The sequence below is a fragment of the Carcharodon carcharias genome, chromosome 31 (assembly GCF_017639515.1).
Source record: "Carcharodon carcharias isolate sCarCar2 chromosome 31, sCarCar2.pri, whole genome shotgun sequence".
In the NCBI taxonomy this organism is placed as follows: Eukaryota; Metazoa; Chordata; class Chondrichthyes; order Lamniformes; family Lamnidae; genus Carcharodon; species Carcharodon carcharias.
The window spans coordinates 28,457,493-28,484,263 of record NC_054497.1 but is presented as its reverse complement, the minus strand read 5'-3'; the positions used below and the strand labels follow the sequence as shown (position 1 = coordinate 28,484,263).

The 26,771-nt window shown below is 43.3% G+C and overlaps 1 protein-coding gene across 2 annotated transcripts in view; it reads left to right on the top strand.

Moving 5' to 3' along the window:
• Positions 1 to 11,564: 11,564 nt before the first annotated feature.
• The window catches only part of LOC121271624 (protein Tob2-like), a 33,200-nt gene continuing 17,993 nt past the window's right edge, over positions 11,565 to 26,771 (top strand). Inside the window, exons 1-2 of one of the 2 annotated variants that reach the window (XM_041177671.1) lie at positions 11,565 to 11,693; positions 25,126 to 25,181. The gene's annotated coding sequence lies outside the window, so the exon portion shown is untranslated. The remainder of the gene's footprint in view (positions 11,694 to 25,125; positions 25,182 to 26,771) is intronic. The other variant, XM_041177672.1, reaches the window with a different exon arrangement.

Genomic DNA, 26,771 nt, shown 5'->3' with positions numbered 1-26,771 from the left:
ACTCTGAAATAAAAACAGAAAATGTTGGAAACACTGCTCAGATCTAGCAGCATCTGTGGAGAGGGAGCTACAGATTTAACTGTCTCAGGTTCTGATGAGAGGTCACATACCTGAAACAATAACTTTGCTGCTCTCTCTACACATGCAGCCAGACTTGCTGAGTATTCCCAGCATTTTCTGCAAAGTATGACTCTTTCAGTTTGTTACTATACCTAAGGTACCACATCTTTCATTCGATATTGTGCTGTAGTACCTTAATGGAAGAGGGACATCAGTAGCTGAGAAGATTGACTGCTGACAGTTTATATCCAGTAATAGAGAACCAGAACTGTTTGGCAACGGGGACATTTCTGACTGGTAAAATCTGATACACGTGAGAATATTCTGGTTTTCAAATTTTCAGATATTCATAGGATGTGAGTGTCACTGGCAATCCCTAATTACTGTCAAGAAGATGGTAATGAGTCATCTATTTTAATATAACTGAGTGGCTTGCTAGGCTGTTTCAGAGGACAGTCAAGAATCAACCACACTGCAGTGGGTCTGGAGTCACACGTAAACCAGACTGAGTAAGGATGGCTGATTTCCTTCCCTAAAGGGCATCGGTGAGCAAGATGGTTTTTAATGACTTTCTAGTAGTTTCATAGTCACTGTAACTGAGACTAGCTTTTGATTTCAGATTTATTTATTAACCCAATTTAAACTCACCACATGTCATGGTGGGATTTGATCTCCAAGGCCTCTAGATTATTAATCCAATAATATAACCAGTGTACTCCTGCGACTCTCAGACAAGCTTCCCAGACATGCAAGAGGCCACAAGGGCATCAGATTTCTCTGCATCTATGATCAGGGACCTGTCTCTTTTTGTAATTGTTATTTTGTTAGAGCAGTATTAGTATTATAAAACATTTGCAATTATAGCAGTGGTTTTTTTTTACGGTGTCTGACACTGTCTTTCAGATGTTAGGACGGAGGTGAATTGGAATACGTCATTCTTTTCGGGAGTCTCCTAGCAGAAATGCTGGAAAACATTGGTTTAATTAGCTTCACTTGAGCCTGCATCAGGGAAGTGATTGATATCACTCCCAAGTCCCAGCCTGGCCAATGCTAGTTTCACGTGCCACCAATCAATCAGCTCTCTCAATGACACTCATTGCGTTTTATTCATATCACAGCAAATCTCCTGTCACGCTGCTCATGGTGCATTAAGAGAAAACTTGTATTTGCATAGCGCCTTTCACTATCTCAGGACATCCCAAAGCGCTTTACAGCCAGCTATGTAATTTTAAAGTGTAGCTGCTGTTGCAATTTCCAACCAATTTGCGCAGAATAAGTTCCCACCAACAGCAATGGATTACATGACCAGATAATGTTTTAGTGATATTTGTTGAGGGATAAATGTGGGACCAGGACACTAAGGTTAACTCTTCTGAGCATCTTCCAGCTGTACTATGGAATCCTTCAACTCCAGCTGGGAGGTCAGGTAGGGTCACGATTCAATGCCTCTTCTGAAAAACATCTGTCAGTGCTGAACTCCCTCAATCTGCTGGCCCAGATTATTTTGTATACTAACAGGAACATTATACCATGGAAAACAGTGTAGTATCCTCCTGATGGAGTGTAGGTCTATGTTCCTTTAAGGCTATATAGTCTAATTGATACCACACCCAGCTCAATGTGAGAGGATGCAGACATTTTTTTATGTTTCCAAATATTTTAAATGATTTCCTTAAAGTTTTGCTTCAAATATGAAATTTGCCTAAGGCAACAGCAATGGCAACTCACATATAATATATAGTATAGAATATATATATATATATGTGCATGTGTGTATACACAACAGCACCTCTAACCTAATCCAAAGTGCTTCACAGGAGAGACAACTTTTGACATGGAGTCAAGGTGACATTTTACAATAAGTGATGATGTCTTCAAAATTAGACAAGAAGTGTGTACATACCAACAATATTATAGATACATACAGGATTGCAAAATTGTCTTCAAAATTATTTCTCTCATTAGTGTGGTGTTGAATAATCTTGAGCCTGAAGATACCTCAATTTTATGATATTGTGTGTGGGATTTGCTGTTTAAGACCTGCAGTATTCCCAGGTCTTTTTTATGGTGAACTACAGGAATATTCATGACCTTGACTTATAAAATACACTGGGCTGATAAACACCATGAATTAACACTTGGCTCTCGGTCTTGCATCTGTAATCAGCAATATTTTTGCAGTTAAGCCTAGGAATAGACAAATAATAAATCACTCAACTGGTTACATCAGAGGCTCCTTAATGATGGTGTTCCTAAACGCACTGCTTGGTCTGCTCTCAGCCATAAGAACATAAGAAATAGGAGCAGGGCTAGGCCATTTGGCCCATCGAGCCTGCTGTGCTATTCGATAAGATCATGGCTGATACCAAAATAATCATGGATAATGAAGACCTTTTCACTCATCTTAATTCACCCAACTAAAATATCCTAGTGTCCTCCATCACCTTGCCCTGTCCATTGTTTTTAAACAAGTTTAAGGGATTTTATTTCTCCCTCCAGTACTCCATCCAGGATCCAGCCCAGATGTTAACCCTTTATTTTTTAATTCATTCTTGAGATGTGGCATTGCCGGCAAGGCATACATTTATTGCCCATCCCTAGTTGCCTTAAGAAAGTAGTGGTGGACCTTATTCTTGAACGACAGCAAGCAATTTGATACAACTGAGTGGCTTTCAGGCATCAAATGGTAGTTTAGAGTCAACTACATCGATGCAGATCTGGAGTCACATATAGGCCAGACTGGGTAATGACAGCAGGTTTCCTTCCTGAATCTATATTGGTGAATCTGTTGGCTTTTTGTGACAATTGAACAGCTTCATCATTACTAAACTAATAATAAGTCAAGGGGCGGAACTTAATGGATTTAACATAAGTAAAAAGATGATAATAGTGAAAATAATGGGACTTAAGGTAGGCAAATCACCAGGATTTGATGGTTTCCACCCCAGGATATTAAAAGAAATGTCAGAGAAAATTTCAAATGTGTATGATCACTGAACCCCCCACTATCAATATCCTGTGAGTTACCATTGACCAGAAACTTACTGGACCAGCTAAAAAACTACTATGGCTACAAAATCAGGTCAGAGGCTGGGAATTCTGCAGTAAACAGCTCATCTCTTGACTCCCTAAAGCTTTTCTGCCATCTTGAGTGTGGTGGACTGTTCTCTACTTGCCTGGATGAGTGTAGCTCTAACACTCAAGAAGCTGACACTATCCAGGACAAAGCAGCCAACTTGAATGTCTCCCCATCAACCATCTTAAACATTCACTCCCTCCACCACCATCACAGGGTGGCAGCAGTGTGTACCATCCATGCACTGCAGCAACTCACCGAGGCTCCTTCTACAGCACTTTTACTACCTATAAGAACAAGGGCAGCAGGTGTAATCACCTGCAACTTCCCCTCCAAGTCACACACCATCCTGACTTGAAAACATATCGCCTTTCCTTCGCTGTCGCCGGGTTAAAAACCTGGAAATTCCTCTCTAACAGCACTGTGGGTGGGCCTACACAACGCAGGGTACAATGGTTCAACAAGACAGCTCACCAACACTTTCTCAAGGGCAATTAGGGATGGGCAATTAATGCTGGCCTTGCCAATGTCACCCATAACCCATGAATAAATTTTTTAAAATACCTGGGGAAGCTCTCCATATTCAGGAATTGCGTCTTAGGATTGGAAAGTTAACTATGTCACCTCATTAAAAACGTAATAAATAGGAGCAGGAGTAGGCCATTCAGCCCCTTGAGCCTGCTCTGCCATTCAATAAGATTGTGGCTGATCTGATTGTGGCCTTAAATCCATTTTCCTGTCTGCACCCCCCATAACCCTTGATTCCCTCGGGGATCAAAAATACCTAACTCAGCCTTGAATATATTCAATGACCCAGCCTCCACTGCTCACTGGGGAAGAGAATTCCAAAGATTAACATTTAAGAAGGGAAGGAAAATGAAACTAGTTAACTACAGACCCACCAGTTTAACATCAATTATAGTGAAACTACTGGAATCTATCACTGGGGACAGACTGACTGAGTACTTGGACAAGTTTGAAGTGATTAAAAAGAGTCAGGATGGATTGTTGATGGGGAGATCATGTCTGACTGACCCAGTTAAATTTTTTGAAGATGTCACAGAGTGGTGGATAGCGGAACACCTATGGATTTGATCTATATAGGTTCCTAGAAAGGATTTAATGAAATTCCACCTGGCAGATTTTGTTAGCGAAAATGGAAGTGTTCTGAGGTGGAGGCAGAGCAGCATAATCAGCTTAACTGCAACCTGGTAATATGAGTGATAATAGATGGGGAGGCAGAAAACAGAAGAGGGATCATCGGTGAGATGTGATCTATTTCCTGGGCCTCTGCTTCTTACTGCATATTTGAATAACTTGGATGAAGTTTGCAGATGGTACTAAGTTCGGAGACACAGTAAGCTGCACGGGTGGGAGCAGGAGGATACAAAGGGACATAGTCTAAGTGAGGGGACATAGCTATTGCATACATAGTTCAATGTGGGGAAGTGTGAAGTCATCCACTTTGGATCTGTAAAAAACAAATTGAAATATTTTCTTGATGGTGAGAGGCTGGGAACACTCTGGAGGAGTAAAGGGACTTAGTGTCCATATATGAAAGGAATCAAAACAGCAAGTACAATGCAGGCCTTTTTTTCCTTAAGGAGATTAGAATATGAAAGTGAGGAAATGAAGCTTCAGTTTTACAGAGCCTTGGGCAATCGCCATCTGGAGTACTGCATTCAGTTTTGGGCATCATATTGCAATAAGGATATATATATTCAGTCATTTATTTGTGCTGTGTCTGGAGGCAGGTCCTTGGCTCATTGTCTGCTGATGCTGCATCCTGAGCTGTTTATCTTGGCAGTTTTTGTCACCGGTGGTTTGCTATTGCCTTCCTCTCTCAGGGGCAGGGAGAGAAGGCAGCTCCCAAGTTTACCTCAGCCAGAATAGGAATTGAACCCATGCTGTTGGTGCTATTCTGAATCACACACTGGCCCTCTAGCCAACCATTCCCCTCAAGGAGATAAGTAGCCCATAAGATATTAGGGGTCACTCATAGCAATTTTTTAAAGCTATTGCAAGACCAGGGACATGGGTACACGTTACTAAAAGGCAAGTTCAGGACCGATATCAGGAAGTACCTAATGCAAAGAGTGATCAATATCTAGAAACAGCTCCAAGCTGAGGGTCATGCTGCCACTTAAAAGTTGTTCATATAAGATGGAATGAGGAGAATTTTTTTCTCTCAAAGAGTCATGAGTCTTTGGAACTCTCTTTGTCCTGGGGAGCAGTGGAGGCAGAGTCATTGAATATTTTCAGGCAGAGGTAGATAGATTCTTGACTAACAAGGGAGTCAAAGGTTATTGGGGGTAGGCAGGAATGTGGAGTTAAGGTCACAGTCAGATCAGCCATGATCTTATTGAATGGTGGAGCAGACTCGAGGGGCTGAGTGGCCTACTCCTGCTACTAATTCATATGTCTGTATGCCATGATGGGTACCTGGGTGTCTATGAAAGAAAGAGCTGGTTGAACCAAATGGGCTTCATCATCTGGACTTATACTTGTGATCTTTGCCAAGTGTGTAGCTGGACTTTGTATATGCCCACAGAACCTGAACCATTTTATCAACTAAGCAAACCTCTCTGGTAATGTTTAGTCATTAAAAGAAATTTGCTATAGCAGTCAGCATTTAGCTAATCCTGTTATAATGGGCATTGAAAAAACATTACAATACACAAACCAGGACACATTCAACTAAATTGTTTAGATTGTGTTCAATAAAACACAAAGCCAAGCGAAATGCAAGGTGCTACAAATCACCATGGAGGCTGATCCATTGTATCAAAGACCTGGAAAGACTGGAGAAAAATGTCATTTCAGCCTGCAAAGGAAGCATCTGAGAAGTGATCTTATATAAGGTACTTAACGGAATGGAAAGATAACTATTACCTAATTTATTTCAAACACTCACCAGATACATTCACCAGAAAAAAAAGTTTAAGTAGCTTTCTTCTCTAGAAAAGAGGAGGCTCAAGGGTGACCTAATAGAACAACAACAACTTGCATTTACATAGTGCCTTTGATGTAGTTAAACGTCCCAAAGTGCTTCTTGGGAATATTAATAAACAAAACAATAATAAATAAAATTTGACATTAAGCCACAATAAGGAGATATTAGAACAGGTAATCAAAAACTTGTTCAAAGAGGTGGGCTTTAAGGAGCGTCTAAAAAGAGGGAAAAGATATAGAGAGGTGGAGGGGTTTAGGGGGGGAATTCAGAGCTTAACGCCCAGGCAGCTGAAGGCACAGCCACTAATGGTGGAATGATTAAAATCAGGAAAGTGCCAGGAGTGGAGGAGTGCAGAGATCTTTGGCGGGGACAGGGTGGCTTGTAGGGATGGAGGCAGTTACAGAGATAGGGATTTGAAAACAAGGATGAGGATTTCAAAATCGAGGTGTTACTTAGCCAGAACAAATTTCGGTCAGCAAGCACAGGACTGAAGGGTGAATGAGACTTGATGTGTGTTAGGATACAGATGGCCGAGATTTGGATGAGTTTAGGATTACAGAGGGGGTAAGATGGAAGGTCGGCCGCGAGTCCACTGGAATAATCAGATTCACAGTTAACAAAGGCATGGCTGAGGCGGAAGTGAAGTGGAACAATGTTACGGGGTGGAAATAGGTGGTCTTAGTGATGGCACAAATATGTAGTTGGAAGCTCTTCTCAGGATCAACTATGACACCAAGGATGCAAACATTCTGTTTTAGACTCAGCCAGGGAGAGGGATGAAGTCGATGGTAGGGAGTGGAGTTTGTGGCTGGGACTGAAAGTAATGACTTTGGTCTTTCTGATATTTATCAGTTCGTCTTTAAAATTATAATGATGTTTGAAAGAGTAGACATGGGAAAGATGTTTTCACTTGTAGGGGAGGCCAAAACTAGAGGACACAGGTATAAGATAGTCACCAATAAATCCAAAAAGGAGCTCAGGAGCAACTTGTTCACTCAAAGAATGGAAAGAATGTGGAATTGCCATCACATAGTATGGTTGGGGGAAACAGTATGGATGCAATGGAGGGGAAACTAAATAAGCATATGAGGGAGAAAGGAATAATTTGACATAATTCAATGAAGAGGGGTGGGAGGAGGCTCATATGGACATGGATTAGTTAGGATGGGCTGAATGGCTTTCATCATCCACATCTTGAGATCCTGTTGCTTGTACTCCAACAATTTGTAAAAATTCGTAAAAGATAATTATTGCCATTTTTGGTCTTTATCTCCTTAAGTGCATACTGTTCCTCCAACCCAAATGCATTGATTCACAGGAAAAAGACTGTTATTTTGTAGTAAATTATTATTTTTCACAATCAAGCATCATACAGGCTGTCCAATTCACATGTTGCCACATTATGCCACTGCAACAGATGCTAAATCAAGTTTGATTTAAATTGTCATGTTGAAAATAGATTATATAGATAGTTATATAAAAATGTTATGTCGAACAACTTCTTCTATTATAAACTTATCTGTCTATACTTGTAATGGAAGCTACCCATGCAAACTTGTCACGTTGAATTTGCCCCCTTCTCCTTCAATGGAAGCTCTGCAGCATCATAACTTGGTGGGAGGGTGTAGTTATAAGGTGGTTCAGATTGAGCTCACCTGCAGTCGAATAGGTTGATCATGTTGGGAAGAATGGTGAGGTACTGGAGGAGAGTCAGTGTTCATGAAGCTGTTTCAATTAAGAGAAAGTGCCCACAGGAGAGCAGACGAGTTGACACAACTGAACTCACTTTGGTGTGGAACAAGAAACCTCAGTGCACAATAATCCCCCAGCCACATTCAGTACATATTAAAGGCCTACAGGCTTGGCCTAAATAGCCAAGTGGTTATGGTACTGGGTTTATAACCCCAAGATCAAGAGTTCAACTGTGCCTGATTTATGCCAATTTTGTTGATTTGGTTTTCATTTAAAAGATTATCAAGAGTTCAAATCTCACAATGGCAAACTATGTAACTTCATCTGAAACAGATGGAAATGGGTTTAAAGGGCTACAGTTCACTCAGGGAGTCCAAGTTGAGTGCATCATGTATTTTATACATGCATATTGTAGTCTGGAGCTGTGGATAGTGAAAGTAGAGGCTCCAACATTCTTTCCATCACAATGCTGACCAGGAATCTCTCCCGCTCTTCCTTCCTGCCATTAGTGTGTGTTGCAAGGATTTACAGGTTGATACTCAAACCTGTTCGGCCGTGCTATGAACACACCCTCCTTGGCTGTCAAGTCCTGGGGTTGGTCTTGAACCCAGAGCTTCGAGCTCAAAGGCAGGGACACCACCCACTGTGCCAAAAGACCTCCTCAAAAGTTAACACTGTAGTATAAACGTTAACAGATATCGGGGAGTGATCACATTTCTCAATCCCTGGTTCTGTGATTAGTGATTGTACCAGAAACTAGATTAGTGCACTTCTGTCACTCCCAGGCCATAATTATTCTATAGATCCTCAAAATTCACAATTAGATAAACAGCTTTTTATTTTTTAAGAATATGCGTCATTCTTTCTGTCTATAAATGATTTGACTACCTTTGTTAGACTGTTCTTTGTGACTGACTCCTGGATATTCATTACATTCTATGCATTAATATATAACCCACCTTAACCCCTTCAATAAATTCTAGCCTGTAACTCACTCTCAGGTACCTATCATTCCCTACTAATAAAGGCTTTTCCTGTTTTACTTTGCCCATTCGCAGTGTAGTATAAATTTGCGAGTAATCGATAATTTTGGGATGGATCTGATTTCATTTCATCCATTTTCTCAGCATCATTTTGTTCAAATGGCAGCTTACCTCAATACAGTATCTTTAACGCAGAAAAACATTCCAAAATGGAAAATGACATTACCGAACATGAGTATGAACATCGAAGAAGCAATATTTCAGTAAAACAGAGGCCCGTGTGCTCTCTCAGGTAGGTGTAAAAGATCTCAAGGCACAATTTAAAGAAGACCAAGGGAGTTCTCTGCAGTGTGATGGCCAAGATTTATCCATCAACCGATATCAGTAAAAGAGATCATTCAGTTCTTTATCTCACATCGCTTCATATTTTGTAGTAATTTCTGTGGTTTGAGTGTTTAAGTACCAAAATAAGTGTATTATTATTTAAAATAGCCATCCAGAAGCTGAAAATCAAATGGAAGAGCCCCCTTTTAAAGAAAGGGGCATAATTAATAAATAACTTAATCGCAATACCAAAGGAAACTTATAAACTTAAATAAAAGTATTATTACTATTATCCACTATACAAGTCTCCATCAGAGAGCTACTCCGTGCTGATGATGATGCACTAATATTCCATACTGAGGAACACCTTCAGTGGCAAACGGACGGACTCTCTCACGCCTGCAAAAAGTTTGGTTTGACCATCAGCAAGAGGAAGACAAATATCTGATCCAGAAGTTGCCATACCGCCATTTATCACCGTTGACAATGTGACACTGAGGGTTGATGATAACTTCACATATCTACGCTCCATAATCACCAGCAAACTGTCACTTTGATGCTGAAATCGACACACATTGCCAAAGCTGCATCTGTTATATCCAAGCTGCGTGTGAGAGTGTGGGACAACAGCAACCTGACTGAGAACACCAAACTGCGAGTCTCCCAAAACTGCATCCTCGGTGCACTCCCCTAAAGAGGTGAGACCTGGACAACATATGCCAGGCTGGAGTAAGGGCTGAACAGTTTTCACCTTCGCTGTCTCAGATGTATTCTTAGCAGGACAAGGTCACCAACTCAGAGGTCCTGGTGCATGCTAATTCCATCAGCAGAAATAATTGCAATTCCCAATCCCAATGACAAATGGGGTTCAACTGGTTACCCGCACCTGGGGCATAGGGTAGACACACAATGATCCATTCAGCGTAACTCATGCAGCCCCAGACATCTAAAGGAGTCACAGACCTATCTCATGTGGCTATATGACACTTGTTCCTCTGATAAGTTGTATGTGGATCACTCAGGGGTCACCTAACTATTTAACATGGAGGAGTCTTGTTCATTATCAGAATTGTTATGTCTTTCAAATCTTCAGGATATGATGCACTTGCACTTGTATATCACCTTTCACATCCTCAGGGTGCTGTATAGTGCTTTAAATTCAATGAAGTGGATCCACTATTGTTATGTAAGGAAATGTTGCAACCACTTTGTACACGGCAAGCTCCCACAAACAGCAATGAGGTGTGCTTGAGGCCGTCCCTGGCCCAAGTGGATCTGCTGAGACTGGAGTGCATAGCGGAGACACATTGGCAGCCGTTCCTCTCGTAAGACAATGGTTTACAACTTTGTATTAAGCGTCGCCTGATCTGGCCCAGGAGCCCCACTCTGGCATGGCAGTCTCTGCCGCATTTGTTGCAGAGGAAGACAAGGTGCACGATTTGCTGGTCTCTGTTTTTTTTGGTGCTCTCCTCTCAGCCAGCTGAGTTTTTTGTTTTTGCTCATCAAACATGCCCTTTCAAACTGTCAGCCCGCAGAGGTGACAGACGTCAGCAACTGTCTCCCAGTTATCAGTGTCAATGTCCACCATATTCATTTATGCTTGCAGGTGTCCTTGTAGCAAAGGAATGGACACCCAAGAAATTGTGACCCTGTGGCCAGTTCACTGTACAGAAGTTCTTTGGATATACAGCTGTCATCCATCTATTTGGCCATTGTAAACATCATTGGCTTGGTGCTTTGGTGATATATAAATGCAAGGTGCTTTGGGACACCCTGAGGATGTAAAACTTGCCATATCAATGTTACTCCATTTGGGACATCCTGCGGATGTAAAAGTTGCTATATAAATGAAAGTTAGCTTGGGACATTCCGAGGATGTATAAGTTGCTATATAAATTAAATCAGTTTGGGACATTTTGAGAATGTGAAAGATATCTAACTGCAAGTCACTTAAGAAGAAGTGACAAGAACTTAATGATGTGGTAATATCAGTGCCAGTCACTTTGGGATTCCCTCAGCATGTGAAGACCACTACACCAAATGGAAGCTCCTCACGTAGGGTCCCCAGCTTGCGAAAGGCGATATACAAATGCACGCCCGCCCTTTCCATGACGCGGGCAGTGACGTCAGCGACGCAGTCGCCGATTGGCCCGCCGGGCCCACCAACCAGGCGCGGCCGTTTCCCGGGGCCTGACCAATCAGAGCCGAGTTGCTAGCACGCCGCATTTATTTTTAGTATCGGGGCCGCGTCGCAGCCCCTGACGTCGTGCGTGCCATCCTTCCGCCTGAAGGCCGTGTTTGGTTAGGGGGGGAGGGGAGGGGAGGGGAGGGGGGCGGGGTGATGGTTGGAGAGGGGAAAGTAGATCCCGGACGGGGACCGGGAGGACGGGACTGGAAGTAGTTCCGGGAAGGGGAGAAGGTGGTGGTGGTGGTGGAGGAGGAGGAGAGGGGGAGGAGGTGGGGGGAGACTGTTGACCGTGGGGAGGTGAGCTGATATAAGTGCGCCAGGGAGCAAGGGGCGAAAGTTTGGGCAGAGGCTGCTCGGGGCTGAGAGGCGGCGGCGGCACCAGGAGCCCGGACTCGGGATCGAATCCCAGCGCGGCAAGTAAGCCTTCTCCATCTTAAAAAAAATATATATAAATTAAAATAAAATTTAAAAAAAAAACCCTCCCAACGCTTGATTCCAGCAAAATAATCCATAAAATTAATTCAGCTCCCAGCTTCCCCCCCCCCTCCCTAACCATATATTGTAAAGGGGGTGATATTTATCCTGTTATGTTAAAATTCTGGCGGGGGGGGGGGTTTACACTATAATCCTATTGTCAGTTTAATTTTTCTGTCGCTTGGATCTTGCCAAAAAAAAGGGAGAAAAGCAGGCCTTTTAAACTAGAATTAATATTCGTACGTGAGAGGGTGAGTTTAAAATGCAAAGTGGTCTCTTTCTTCTCTTCCCCACCGCAAAAAAAAGCCTTTAAAATGATCTGATGAGGTATATTTAATGACCTTTAAGTTTTTTTTTAATTAAAAAAAAAGGGGGGTTGTCTGTCTGTCTGTGTGTTTGTGTTATTTTTTTTATATATTAAATAGATAAAAAAAATAACGCGAGGGCTTCTAAATCCTGTTTTGTCAGGGGCTTGTTGATGGGACATAATATATTTTGTATTAGGCTGGACTTTGAGGCTTTTTGAAATTAAAAGAGGAAAAAAAATAGAGAGGGAGAAGAGGGAGGGAGGGAGGAGGAGGAGGGGGGGGGGGAGACAGTTGTTGACGTGTTCAGTCAGTAATTTCACTGCCAAGTCGAGATGTGTCGATTTATTATTTTTCTTTCCCACTTGATTCAATTCTCTCTTAATGTCATGGAGGGGGGGGGTTTGTTTTTTTGGGGGGGGGGGTGGTGGTGTTGGTGGTGGAGAGAGGAGGAGGAGGGAAGAATTGTGTTATTTCTTTCCCCCCCCCCCCACCCACCCCCCACCACCAAAACCCCCTCAAAAAAATTAATGGGGGGCGGGGGGACTGTGGGGGTACATGAGGTGGGGGGGGGGGAGAATCGATCTTTATCTTAAATGGGTTTAATCAAACGATGCACAACCAGCTCTGGATTAAGATCAGGTTTTAGGGGATTTGAAAGGTTAAAGTCCTTGGGTTGGACCCTTTTTTTAAGTTGAGGGATTTTGCTGTATTTTCCCCCTCCCTCCCCCTCCCTCCCCCTCCCTCAGCCAGTTTAATACTTCGCTGATTGGGGAAAGTGTGGATGTTCGTGTCTTGAGAGGTTTTTTTTAAGGTTTTTATTTCTCTCTCTCTTTCCCCTTCCTCCCCAGTCAGGTTTGATTTTTTTAATGGAATTTGTGAGGAGGAGGAGGAGATGGGGAGGGAAGGGGGTGTGAGTGAGAAGGGGGGGGGCGGGTGGGGTGGGGGTGGGAGGGGGGATGGGCTCAGGGACATTTAATATTGAGCAATGGGGGGGGGGAGGGAGGGAGGGAGGAGGGAGCGCGACTGCGCCTGCGCTGCGGGCCGCCCCAAGCCGGCTCAGTTGCGCATGCCTGCCGCCGCGCCGGCACTCCACTGCATTCTGGGGCTTGGAGTCCCTCACCCGGCCTCGGGTCAGCGCCCGGGCGGCGAGACGGACTACAACTCCCATGCTGCAACGCCAGCCAGGCCACTCGCCTTGCAGCGTCGCCTTCAGCCTGTAGGGCCCCTTATTTGGCTTGTTTGGCTGCTTAAGCTAGTTAAAATGTCAAGAAAATAGTGACGCCCAGCACAGCTGGGTTGCAGTGCAGTTTTTTTTTTAAGAGTTAGGAAAAATTATAATGAGCATCTCCATTAACCCTAATTTGCATAGATTTACTTTAGATTTACTGCATTGCTTTATTTATTTCCTCCCACTCCTTGTTCTACAGGTATTTTGAAAATTAGTTGGCAATTGACACTCCAGGTTAATCTGTTCCAAGTTTAACTGCAGGAAGAATCCTCATCCAACTTTATATTTTATTCTTTCATGGGATGTTGTAATTGCTGTCTAGGCTAGTATTTATTGCCTATCCTTAATTGCCATAGAATCGTAGAGGTCTGCAGCACAGAAAAAGGCCCATCGAGTCTGCGTCGGTCAAACAAATACCTATTCTAATCCCATTTTCCAGCACTAGGCCCATAGTCTTGTATGCCATGGCATCGCAAGTGCACATCCAAATACTTCTTAAATGTTGAGGGTTTCTGCCTCTACCACCTTTTCAGGCCAAGAGTTCCAGATTGCCACCACTCTCTGGGTGAAAAAATTCTTCCTTCCACCCCCTCTAAACCTCCTGCCCCTTACCTTAAATCTATGCCCCCTGGTTATTGATCCCTCCAAGGGGAAAAGTTCCTTCCTGTCTACCCTATCTATACCCCTCATAATTTTATACACCTCAATCATGTCCCCCCTCAATCTCTTCTGCTGCAAGGAAAATAACCCCAGTCTATCCAATCTCTCCTTATAACTAAAACTATCCAGCCCAGGCAACATCCTGGTAAATCTCCTCTGCACCTTCTCTACTGCAATCCCATTCTTCCTATAATGCGGTTTCCAGAACTGCACACAATACTCCAGCTGCGGCCTAACCACCGTTTTATACAGTTCCAGCATAACCTCCCTGTTCTTATATTCTATGCCTTAGCTAATAAAGGCAAGTGTCCCATATGCCTTTTTAACCACCTTATCTACCTGTCCTGCTACTTTAACGGACCGGTGGACATGCGCTTCAAGGTCCCTCTGATCCTTGGTACTTCCCAGGGTCCTACCATTCATTGTGTATTCCTGTGCCTTGTTTGTCCTGCCCAAATGCATCACCTCACACTTATCCGGATTAAATTCCATTTGCCACTGACCAGCCCGATTATACCCTCCTGTAATCTAAGGCTATCCTCCTGACTATTTACCACCCCATCAATTTTCATGTCATCCACGAACTTACTGATCAACCCTCCTACACTGAAGTCTAATTCGTTGATATATACCACGAACAGCAAGGGACCCAATACTGATCCCTGTGGAACCCCGCTGGACACAGGCATCCAATCACAAAAACGCCCTTCGACCATCACCCTCTGCCTCCTGCCACTCAGCCAATTCTGGATCCAATTAGCCAAATTGCCTTGGATCCCATGGGTTCTTACCTTCATTATCAGTCTCCCATGCAGGACCTTATCAAAAGCTTTGTTGAAGTCCAAGTTAACTACTTCAAATGCATTACCCTCATCTACCATCTGGTTACCTCTTCAAAAAAATTCAGTCAAATTGGTCAGACATGACCTCCCCTTAACAAAACCATGCTGACTGCCCTTGATTAATCTCTGCCTCTCCATATTAATTCTGTCCCTCAAAATTGTTTCCCCACCACTGAGGCTAGACTGACCGGCCTGTAGTTCCCTGGTTTATCCCTTCCTCCTTTCTTGAATAATGGCACCACGTTGGCTATTCTCCTCCCTTTCCTGTGGCCAGAGAGGTATTGAAAATTATTGCCAGCGCCACTGCTATCTCCTCCCTTGCCTCACTCAATAGCCTGGGATACATTTCATCCGGGCCTGGAGATTTATCTACTTTTAACCTCGCCAGACCACTTAGAACCTCCTCCCTTTCTATGCTAATTTCTTTAATTATATCAAAGTCTTTCTGCCTGATTTCCATATCCACGTCGTCCCTCTCAATTGTGAACATTGACACAAAGTATTCATTTAGAACCCTACCTACGTCTTCTGCCTCCATACACTAATTACCACTATGGTCCTTAATGGGCCCTACTCTTTCCCTCATTATCCTCTTACTCTTAATGTACTTGTAAAATAACTTCCTTTATTTTACCTGACAATGTTTTTTCATGTCCCCTTTTTGCTCTCCTAATTTCCTTTTTAAGTTTCCCCCCTACACATTCTATATTCCTCCAGGGCTTCTGCTGTTTTGAGCACTCAGTATCTGCCATAAGCCTCCCTTTTTCTCTTTATACAATCCTGTATATTCCTTGATATCCAGGGTTCCTTGGATTTATTGGTCCCACCCTTTGTCTTTACTGGAATATGTTGGCCCTGTACTCTCCCTATTTGCTTCTTGAATGAGTCCATTGTTCTGATGCAGATTTACCTAAAAGCAGCTGCTCCCGGTCCACTCTGGCCAAATTATATCTGATCTTATTAAAATCGGTCTTCCCACAATTTAGAACTGATTTTTGGCCCATCCTTGTCCTTCTCCATAACAACCTTGAATCTAACAGAGATATGATCACTACCTGCTCCCCCACTGATACCTCTACCACTTGCCCGGCTTTTCGTTCCCTAAAATTAATTCCAGGACTGCCTCCTCTTTTATAGGATCTTCTACGTACTGGCTTAAAAAGCTCTCCTGAATGCATTTTAAGAATTCCACTCCCTCTAAACCTATCACACTATGACTAACCCAGTTAATGTTGGGGAAGTTGATGCCCCGCTATTACTACTCGGTTATTTTTACACTTCTCTGAAATTTGCCTACATATCTACTCTTCCATTTCTCTGACTGTTTGGGGGCCTATAGTACACTCCCAGCAATGTGATTGCTCCTTTTTTGTTTTTCAGTTCTCACCATATAGCTTCATTTGAGGAGCCTTCTCAGATGTCATTCCTCCTTACTGCTGTAATTGATTCCTTGATCAATATCGCGATACCTCCTCCCCTGTCTTGCCTGAAGACCCTATTGAGCTGCCAACCCTGCCCCCCTCTCAATCGTGTCTCTGTGACAGCAATGACATCATACTTCCATGTGTTAATTTGTGCCCTCAACTCATCTGCCTTATTCGTCAGATTCCTTGCATTAAAATAAATACCATCCAACCTTGCCAAACTCCCTTGTACCTTAACTAGCCTATAATTTCTATACCTTCCAGACTCATTTGCTCTTTCTTCTAAGTGAAGCCCTTGAGAAGGTGGTGGTGAGCTGCCTTCTGAACCGCTGCAGTCCACACGGTGTAAGGACAGTAGGAAGGGAGTTCCAGGATTTTGACCCAGCGGCAGTGAAAGGCAGCAGTGATTCAAGAACTGCAGGTGGTAGTAGCATTGTCTGGTGGATTGAGACCTTGTGTTTCAGAGACCTGAGTAGAACTCACTGTGCCACCAATAAAACAAAAAAGGAGCAATCACATTGCTGGGAGTGTACTATAGGCCCCCAAACAGTCAGAGAAATGGAAGAGTAGATATGTAGGCAAATTTCAGAGAAGTGTAAAAATAACCGAGTAGTAATAGCGGGGCATCAACTTCCTCACCTCTATTCCCTTTTGTCACCAAGGGGAACAGCTGACCATTTCACTGGATTGTAAGGTAATTATGGATGAGGAGGGCTGTTTGGCGCATTTTGATTCATGCATCCTCAAGTACCCTATTTGCATAGATGTAGACAAAACTGTGAAATGGGCAGACCCATGACTGATGAAATTTAATATAGGGAAGTGTGAAGTAATGAATTTTTGAAGGAAAATGAGAGGTTTTATAAATTAAATGGTACAAACTAAAATGAGTGCAGGACCAGAGAGATTTGGGGATTCACATACATCTCAGGGCAAGTTATTAAGGTTGTTTAGTTTTTTTTAAAAAAGAGCATTGCAGCATCATTGGCCTTATAAATAGAGGCATAAAGTACAAAATCAAGGAAGCAATGCTGAACCTTAATAAATCAAAGGCTAGATAGAGTATTGTCCAATTCTGGATGCCACATTTTAGGAAAGCTGTCAAAGCCTTGGTGAGGAGGACTTCTATTAGAACTCTGAAAGGAATGAGGGCCTTCATTTACATGGAGAGCTGAGAGAAGCTGGGGTGTCCTGTTCTCTTTAAAGCAGAGCAAATTGAAAGGAGATTTCTTAATCGGCACTCAGTGATGAGGAATTTTAATAGTATATTTTGGGAGAAACTGTTTTCATTGTCAGGATTTGTAACTAGGGGATGCAGATTTAGGATAATTGGCAAAATTAATTGGTGTGGAGCAGGCAGATGAAACTTTTTGCAGCAAGTTGTGATCTGGATGCACTGCTTGGAAAGGTGGTTGGTGAAGATTCAGGAGTAACTTTAAAAAGGGTTTTGAATAACTATTTGAATAGGAAAAAATTGCAGGGCTATGTTGAAAGAGCAGAAAAAGGACTAACTAGATGGCTCTTTCAAAGAGTTAGTACAGATGTGATGGCCTGTATAGCCTCCTGTGTTGTATGACTCTAATTGGAATTGTTTCTAAAATGATTTCAGGATTTGTACTTTCCACTACTCTATCTGGCAGTCTATTCCATATGTTGATCAGTGTGGGTGAAAAAGAATTTCCTGGGTGGGATTGAGTGACACAGTGGGCTAGCACATTGCCCTTTATGCAGGCTGGTGGGGATGTGACTCCTCCTTATACTGATGGGTTAAAACTTGGTATGTCATTCAAAGACCTAGTGCCAATGTGATCTGCCTTGTGTGCAAAACTTGCCAAAAACTGGGAAACCAACCCTGGGGTAAATGGAAATGTTTTCTGCTTTGTTGTCCAGTGTTAAAGGTCAGGTATATACTGTGGCAAGAAGCCAAGTGAAGCATTAAGTAGCATGCTTCAATCTGTGACCTTTCCTATCCCACTGTCAGTTTCTGTGACAGCCATCCCTGCTGCCTCTCTGATTGGTGATTTGTGGAGCTATGCCACTGAGAGCTGGACAGAGACTGTTCCAAATGTTTGTTTTTTCCTTTTGACCTTCAGGAGATTAGCCCTCCCTTTGACATCCCAATCAGTCTAGACTAGATTCAAACCCTAGGCCGTATACTAAACCACTGCACCACCATCATTTGGAGTGTTCAGTTCAGCTTAAAATCTACTGCACTCAGTTTTGTCAGTGTATTAAAACAAGAGAAGTTATGCTCATTCCAATTTGTTTTCTTTCCAGTCCTGAGTGTGTTGACTTTGGGGTGGATGGTGTAGGCTGGCAGTATCTTACACAGGTGACGAGGCAGTGTGTGTGGTGGCAGGCTCATGACAGCAGAGGGCCTTTCAGTTGAAATGGACCCTGCCCTTGTCTGTTGTCCACGTGCCCACTTTCCAGCAGAAACTGCTGGCTGCTGATCAGGAGCAGGAACGTTCTCCCCCTTCTAGCCTGGCCTGTGTGTAATACCCTTATGGCCACCACAGCTGATATCAGCTAACCGAACGTTGGCCAGGGATCAACTCTGACCAGCTCCTAGTCTGCATGGCTAAGTGCTACACAGGGCAGTGCCTTTACCCAGTAGATCATGGAAAGAAGTTTTAGTCGGGTGTTATTCATCGTGCAGCCTCCCATCTGAGTTGATGGTTCTGTCCTGCAGCATTGGCTTTGGAGATTTGCCTTATCTGAGGATATGGAAGCCTGCAGCCATTAAACCAAATTATGTAAGTCATGTAGTGAATTTTTTGTTTTAACAACGTTACCAATGCTTTGGTGAAATAGGCTGCAGCAATTGTACTGAGTCCCACATTTACATAGTCAAAAACAGATACAGTCCATTCAGCCCAGCTCCTGCATATAGGTGTTTATGCTTCAAATGAGCCTCTTCAAATGTCATCTCATTTCTCCCTATCAGCATATCCTTCTATTCTTTTCTCCCCTCATGCATTTAGCTTCCCCTTAAAAGCTTTGATGCTATTCACCTCAACTGCTCCATGTGTTAGTGAGTTGCAGATTCTAATGTCTCTCCTGAATTTCTTATTAGGCCTATTAGTGACTATATTATATTTATGGCTTCTAGTTTTGGTTTTGGCCATAAATAGAAACATCATCTCTACATCTACCAGTATGTTTTTTTCTTGTTCTCTCCCCTCACAGGGCAACAGTGCAGATCACCTGCAACTACAGGCAGTTTGTTGGTGTAATTACTTAAACCTCATGAGGCCTGTGGTACCAAGAAACTGACCAGATGTCACTCCAATTTTCTAATGTAGATTTTCCCCTTCCTGGGATAAGTTTCATGGGCTGCTTGTGCCTTTCCCGGATGGCCACGTGAGCTATGGCTGTTGAACCATTATATCCGAGCCCTATTCTATAATACTGACATCACTTAAGGATGTGGAAACCTGGGCAAATTGAATCCTTCCTAGCCCAAGGACACTTGGATAAGTTGTGGTGCACATGTTACTTCCATAGCTGTGATGAATTAACTCAGTGTAGCTTGGGAATGAAACCATGGACCTTTTCTAATCTCTGATCTGATTGGATGTGGACAAGTGAGCTAATTGGGTGGATTTTTAAAAAGCATCCAGCAAATTTTTAAAAAAAGGCATGCTCTGGCCATTTATTTTGTAGATGCTGTGTTCAAAATGGTGGAAGTAACCTTGGAGTGGACTTGATATGCACAAAAATAGAACACAAATGAAAGAAAAATCTAAGTGGGGATAGTGTTCATATTAGGAATCCTGCAGCGTATATTTTTCACAGCAGTTTAATTGTGTAATTAAAACAATATTGTGTCAAACCAGTAAAATAACATAGCAGGAGCTCGGTCAAAGCATAGTTGGTCTGTTTCTGAAGCAGCTTTTGTGTTGCATGTAGTGGAGATTTGCACGAACTTTGCTTGTGCTTCTCCGTGTAACAGCTTTTCATGTCGTCGACATTGTCCATATAAAGAAAGCATCAGGCTAAAAGGAGTAGAAATGGTGGAGCTTGAGCTGAGGGCAGTGTGAGAGGAACAGAAATCTAAATTAAAGGGAATGTCAAAGATCTAGTTAAAGAAAAGTATTTTTAGGATGCAGTAAGGCTGAGATTTACAAAGGGAATTTAAACAAATTAAACTGGAAAAGGCTGACTTTCATTAAGCTGTGGTTTCATGGGGAGACAGTAGAGGCTATTTGTGGTCATTGTCATTGTGAGTTAAGTTAAGCCAGTGAGTGTCAGCAGGCAATTTAACTGGTAGATATTATAGACAAGCTCGAAAACACCCCCCCCCCCCCCCCCCCCCCCCCCCCCCCCCCAACACCACCACCACCACCACCACCACCACCACACACACACACACACACACACACACACACACACACACACACACTTCAGTTAGAGGTCATTGGAGTGTATTGAAAAGCAAGGAATCCCTCCAAACCCATCTCTAACTCCAGGTGTTGAGGAAAATTGCAGTGCTTGTACTGAGATCTGCAAGCTCAGCTCAGAAAAGACCAGGGCTCAAACTTGGCCTGTTTGGTTCAATGTTCTAATGTATTCTTGGTAGGACCTTCATTAATGACGTTGTTAATCCACTCATGTGACTTTCACGTCACAGCTAGAGCATTGAGCTCACTGTGTGTTTATAAAACAGAAATTGTGTTTTGCAAGCTGATAGCTCTGCGCTTGTGGTTTTTGAACAATCAGTATAGACTGACCTAGCACTATTCTTGTGGTTTTTTTTATTCATTCATGGGATGTGGGCTTTATTGGCTAGGCCAACATTTTTATTGCCTGACCTGAATTGCCTTTGAGAAGGTGGTGGCTGCATTCTTGAACCACTGCAGTCCATGTGGTGTAGGTACACCCACAGTGCTGCTAGGGAGGGAGTTCCAGGATTTTGCCTCAACAATAGTGAAGGAACGCTGATATATTTCCAAGTCATGATGATGAGTCACCTGAAGGGGAACTTTTCAGGTGGTGGTGTTCCCATGTATCTGCTACCCGTGCCCTTCTAGGTGGTAGTGGGTTTGGAAAGTGCTGCCTTGGTGAGTTCCTGCGCTGCTTCTGAGGAGTTGCAAATGGTGCTGAACATTGTGCAATCATCAGCGAACATCCTCACTTCTGACCTTATGATGGAAGGGAGGTCATTCATGAAGCCGCTGAAGATGGTTGGCCTGAGGACACTACCCTGAGGTACTCCTGCAATGATGTCCTGGAGCTGAGATGACTGACCTCCAACAACCACAACCACCTTCCTTTGTGCTAAATAGACTCCAACCATTGGAGAGTTTTCCCCCTGATTCCCATTAACTTCAGTTTTGCTAGGGCTTCTTGATGCCACACTCGGTCAAATGCTGTGTTAATGTCAAGGGCGGACATTCTTACCTCGCCTCAGGAGTTCAGCTCTTTAGTCCATTTTTGAACCAAGGCTGTAATGAAGTTAGGAGCTGAGTGGACCTGGCAGAGCCTAAACAGGGTGTCAGTGAGCAGGTTATTGCAAAGAAAGTGCTGCTTGATAGCACAGTTGATGACTCCTATTACTTTACTGATGATTTAGAGTAGCCTGATGGTGTGGTAATTGGCAGGGTTGGATTTGTCCTGCTTTCTGTGTACAGGACATACCTGGGCAATTTTCCACATGCTGGGCAGGTGTCAGTGTTGTAACTGTACTGGAATGGCTCAGCTAGGGGTGCAGCAAGTTCTGGAACACAAGTCTTCAGCACTATTGTCAGGCCCCATAGCCTTTGCAGTGTCTAGTCCCTTCAGTTTCTTAATATCATGTGGATTGAATCGAATTGGCTGAAGACTGGCATCTGTGATGCTGGAGACCTCTGGAGGAGGCCAAGATGAATCATCCACTCAGCTTAAGATTGTAGCAAATGCTTCAGCCTTATCTTTTGCATTGATGTGCTGGGCTCATGCATCACTAAGGATGGGGATATTTGTGGAGCCTCCTCCTCCAGTAGGTTGCTTAATTGTCCACCTCCATTCATGACTGGATGTTGGAGGACTGCAGAGCTTAGATCTGGTCTTTTAGTTGTGGGATTGCTTAGTTCTGTCTATCACTTGCTGCTTATGCTGTTTGGCATGCACAGTCCTGTGTTGTAGCTTCACCAGGTTGACATCAGATTTGGTGCTGTCCCTGGTATGACCTCCTGCACTCTTCATTGAACCAGGGTTGATCCCCTGGCTTGGTGGTAATGGTAGAGTGGGGGCTATGCTGGGCCATGAGGTTACAGATTGTGTTCGAGTACAGTTCTGCTGCTGGCCCACAGCACCTCATGGATGCCCAGTCTCGAGTTGCTAGATGTGTTCGAAATCTATCCCATTTAGCACAGTGGTAGTGCCACACAACACGATGCAGGGTTTTGTCAATGTGAAGGTGGGACTTCGTCTCCACAATGTGCAGTGGTCACTCCTACCTATACTGTCATTGACAGATGCATCTGTGGCAGGCAGGTTGATGAGGATATGGCCAAGTATGTTTTTCCCTCTTGTTGGTTCCCTCATCACCTGCTGCAGACCCAGTCTAGCAGCTATGTCATTTAGGACTCTACCAGTTCGGTTAATAGTGGTGCTACTGAGCCACTCTTGGTGCTGAACACTGGAGTCCCCCACCCAGAGTACATTCTGTGCCCTTGCCACCCTCCATGCTTCCTCCAAGTGGTGTTCCATGGGGGGGCACTGACTCATCAACTGAGGGAAGGTGGTACATGTTAATCAGCAGGAGGTTTTCTTGCCCATGTTTGACCTGATGCCATGAGACTTCATGTGGTCTGGAGTCGATATTGAGGACCCCCCATGGCAACTCTCTCGTGACTGTGTGCCAATATGCTGCCACTTCTGTTGGGTCTATCCTGCCAATGGGACAGGATATACTCGGGGATGGTGATGGTGGTGCCCAATCAGCATTTTCTGTTCATATAATCCTTTCAATTGTTACAAAGTAGTCACAGCTCGGGGCCTTTTCAGCACCAATAGGTTATTTGATCATCTGATGCATGGTGTAGTTAGAAGCATTTTCCTCATTGCAAAGTTTACAATCAACAGTAGGTTTTAGTAGGATCCGTGATAGAACAGCAGCTTTACCTAGCAGGTCGTTAGTTATGCAGACCAAGATTTTCCAAGCTTTGACCCCTGCTTTGTTCTAAGTTAATTGATGTTTAGTAAGGAAATGTTAGGGCTGCCACAATTGGCACATCAGGACTAGGGAGGATGTCGCTTGCTGATTCTCCACATTGGCTGAAGAACTGATGGTGCAGGACATCACAGCTGAACTAGCAAATAATTTGTTGTTGCGATTCAGGCATGGTTCCACCTCTTGGGCAAAATAGTGAAATCGGGCTGCAGCAAGGAGTCACTGCTTTTCAGAACGGGGTGTGGGTTTGAATTAATTTTAATTTGTTCTCTTTCGCAAAGAAAATCAGCTGATTCACAAATGTAATATCCTGCACCCATTGGAGAATCGGAGCCGTGATATGCTCCGACAGGTACCTTCCCTACATATAGTTGTCACGGGGACAATGTATTTCCCCCAGTGGCTGATCGCAGATGGATTTGGGTGGATCAGGGAGCCACTTAGCACATGTGGCATGGCGGCTTGAGAAAAAGGCACATGCTTTAAATTGGTGCCCATATCATAAATCCCAACACTGACTGCATTTTCACACTTCACCCAAAATGTGTATTAGAAACCTGGAACTCTTTTCTCCACCTTGTTCTCTCTCCTCCCCCCCCACCACCACCACCACCACCACCACCACCACCACCCCTACCCCACACACAAAAGGTCTGTGGATGCTGGGGTTGCTAACCTAGAAGGACTAGGGCAGTAGATGTGTGGGAACACCACCTGCAAGTTCCCCTCCAAGCCCCTCACCATCCTGACTTGGAAATATATCACTGTTCCTTCACTGTTGCTGGCTCAAAATCCTGGAACTCCCTCCCTAACATCACTGTGGATGTACCTACACCACATGGACTGCAGCAGTTCAAGAAGGCAGCTCACCACAACCTTCTCAAGGGCCACTAGGGATGGGCAATAAATGCTCGCCTAGCCAGCGATGCCCATATCCCGTGAAAGAATAATTGGAATAACTCTTTCAAGATTGGGGAAGGTAGACTTTTGTTGTGTGGCTATCAAGGAGCAAAGATGTATAATCAAGGTTGACATACATATCACCTGTGATCTAATTGAATGGTGGACCAGGATAAAGGGGCTGAATGGCCTGTTGTTCAGTGGATGCATTGTTATATAACAGACCAGTCTGGTGTAGCAGCAGAGCTCCAGTTTGGTTCTGCATCCACACAGGCCAGGGAAGAAAATCTCAACCCGGATTCCTGCTTGTAATTATCCACCATCCTTGGCCTGAAGTTTAAATGCTGGATAAACGTAGGGCAGGGCCATCTGTGACAGAGCATCCTATTCACATAGTGGATGACCACACTGTCGACATACCAGTGAACTGCTACTTGTGGAAGCAAATGTTGTGACTCATTAGCTCTGGACAAAGAGGGCAAGTATTTCAATGGGTGTATCCATTTTTGGGTGTGGTCTTTTTAGTTAACCAGAAATCTGTAGGGATAGAAAGAAGTAATTGGTAAGTATGTTGATGAAATGTTCTGGAATTAATTGTTCAGTTTGTAATGTGGAATAGCTTATCTTGTGAAATGTGCTAACTGACAATATCCAAAATCATTGGAAAAGCCATCACTTCAATTTTGTTTCATAGTTAAATGGTCTGTTAAAGTGCAGTTTATAGTGTTCTCCCTTCTGCAGAAAGGATATACTAATGGAAATCAATCTGTGTGTCTTGAACAGCTAGAATATATCTGAGATGTTGAAAATGTAAGGTAAGCATTAACCTCTGCACTTTGTTTTTATTTGATTTCCAGCATTCATGACTTTGCATAATAAAACGCCAATCTACCTACTGGAGTCGCTTACTGAGGTACAAATTTTATTTAAGTGAGAGCAGCTGAGATGAAATTTGAAATGGTTTTAAAATCAAAATATTTTCTTAATCTATTGAGGTAACTTGATACAATTGCTGAGATATACTGTTAGAGAAGGGAGAATAGGATTTTTTTTGTCCCTGACTTGCTGTGAGGTTTCTGTTTTATTGTAAAATAAGAGGGGAAAGTAGTTCATGCTATTTCAACAAATTGCATGATTTTTGGTTTCATTAATTTTCTCTCATTTCTGAAGGTGCTGTTTTATAGATGCCTGACTTTCTGGCACCTAACCCAAGTGACACATTCTACTGTGGGCCCTGACATTGCAGGTTGGCAGGCTGTTCGCCTACAGATGGCATTTACAATCCAACCAAGTCATTTGCTCTTCATTCACTTTGACCAAGAGTTACTGGCTGTCGTGAATGGGAGTCAGCCCATTCTAGCACCCATGCCTGAAACCAGGGCATTGAGGCCATTTGTAACTTCATAATTCTTGCCTGACTGAGGCCAGCCAACACATTGCAGACAGTGGATTGAAATTGGAGCTTTATCTGCAGAATTAGGATGTACAGAGGGGGACAAATTCCTTCTGATTGTCATCTGGAAACTTGGTGAAAGTGTATAAGTGAATCTTTAAAGTTAGGATTGGGTGTAGCTCTGAAGCTTCATACACTGTATGGCTGAACGGCTTGGCTTGTTGGACCACTTGGGATCTTGGGGGTGGGTGGGAGGATGGAGCAATTTTATTTTCACACTTGAAGATGTAGAATCTAAGGGATGAGTGATACAGTAGACCAAAGACCAGATGTTAAGAGTAGGGATATAGCACTAGAGGAGGTTATAGAAGCCAAGTGGAATCTGGCCGTTGTGGGAATATATAAACTGGGACAAGAATTTTGAAGTTTAGCCAGTGAGGGATAGGAATCTAGTGAAGATTAGATGCATGTGTGGGAATTTATGAACTAAGTTGTGATTGTGCTTCTGTGCCTTAGGATGTTTTCCTTCCTTCATCATGTGTCCTTGGCTCATAGTCTTTCCATGTCTCTCTATCCTGTGCCAGTCTTTTCATTTGACAACCTACTTCAGTTTTCAAGCCATCCAGCATTGATATTCTCTCCCTTCCTCTTCCCCTCTTTCCTTGTAATCTTCCCTCCATAACATCTCTTACAGTTCTGTTTCCTCTTCAGATGTGCCCTGCCCAGACACTCTGTTCTTAATTACATTCAGAAAATTGTTGTTCTGTCACTCTCCTCAGCACGTCATCATTTGTTACTTTTTCTGTACAGTTGATCCCTTCCATTCTCCTCCAAACTCAAACTTCAAAGCTATTTAGCAAGTTGGTCTCGTCTTTCCGTAAGGTCCGAGAATCTCACCCAGATGAAACAACACCCCAATTCAAGCTCTTCACAAGTTGCTTCTCGAATTGTTTATTCAGCTTTCTGATTAACAGCAGCCTCCTCTTACCAAATGATGGCCTTTCTCATTGCTCCCCTTGTTCTTATTTCTTTTTGTTACGTTACAGATCCTATCAAAATACAACTTGCATGCAATGAAGTTCATGGATTCTAATTCTAACAGGTTTTAAA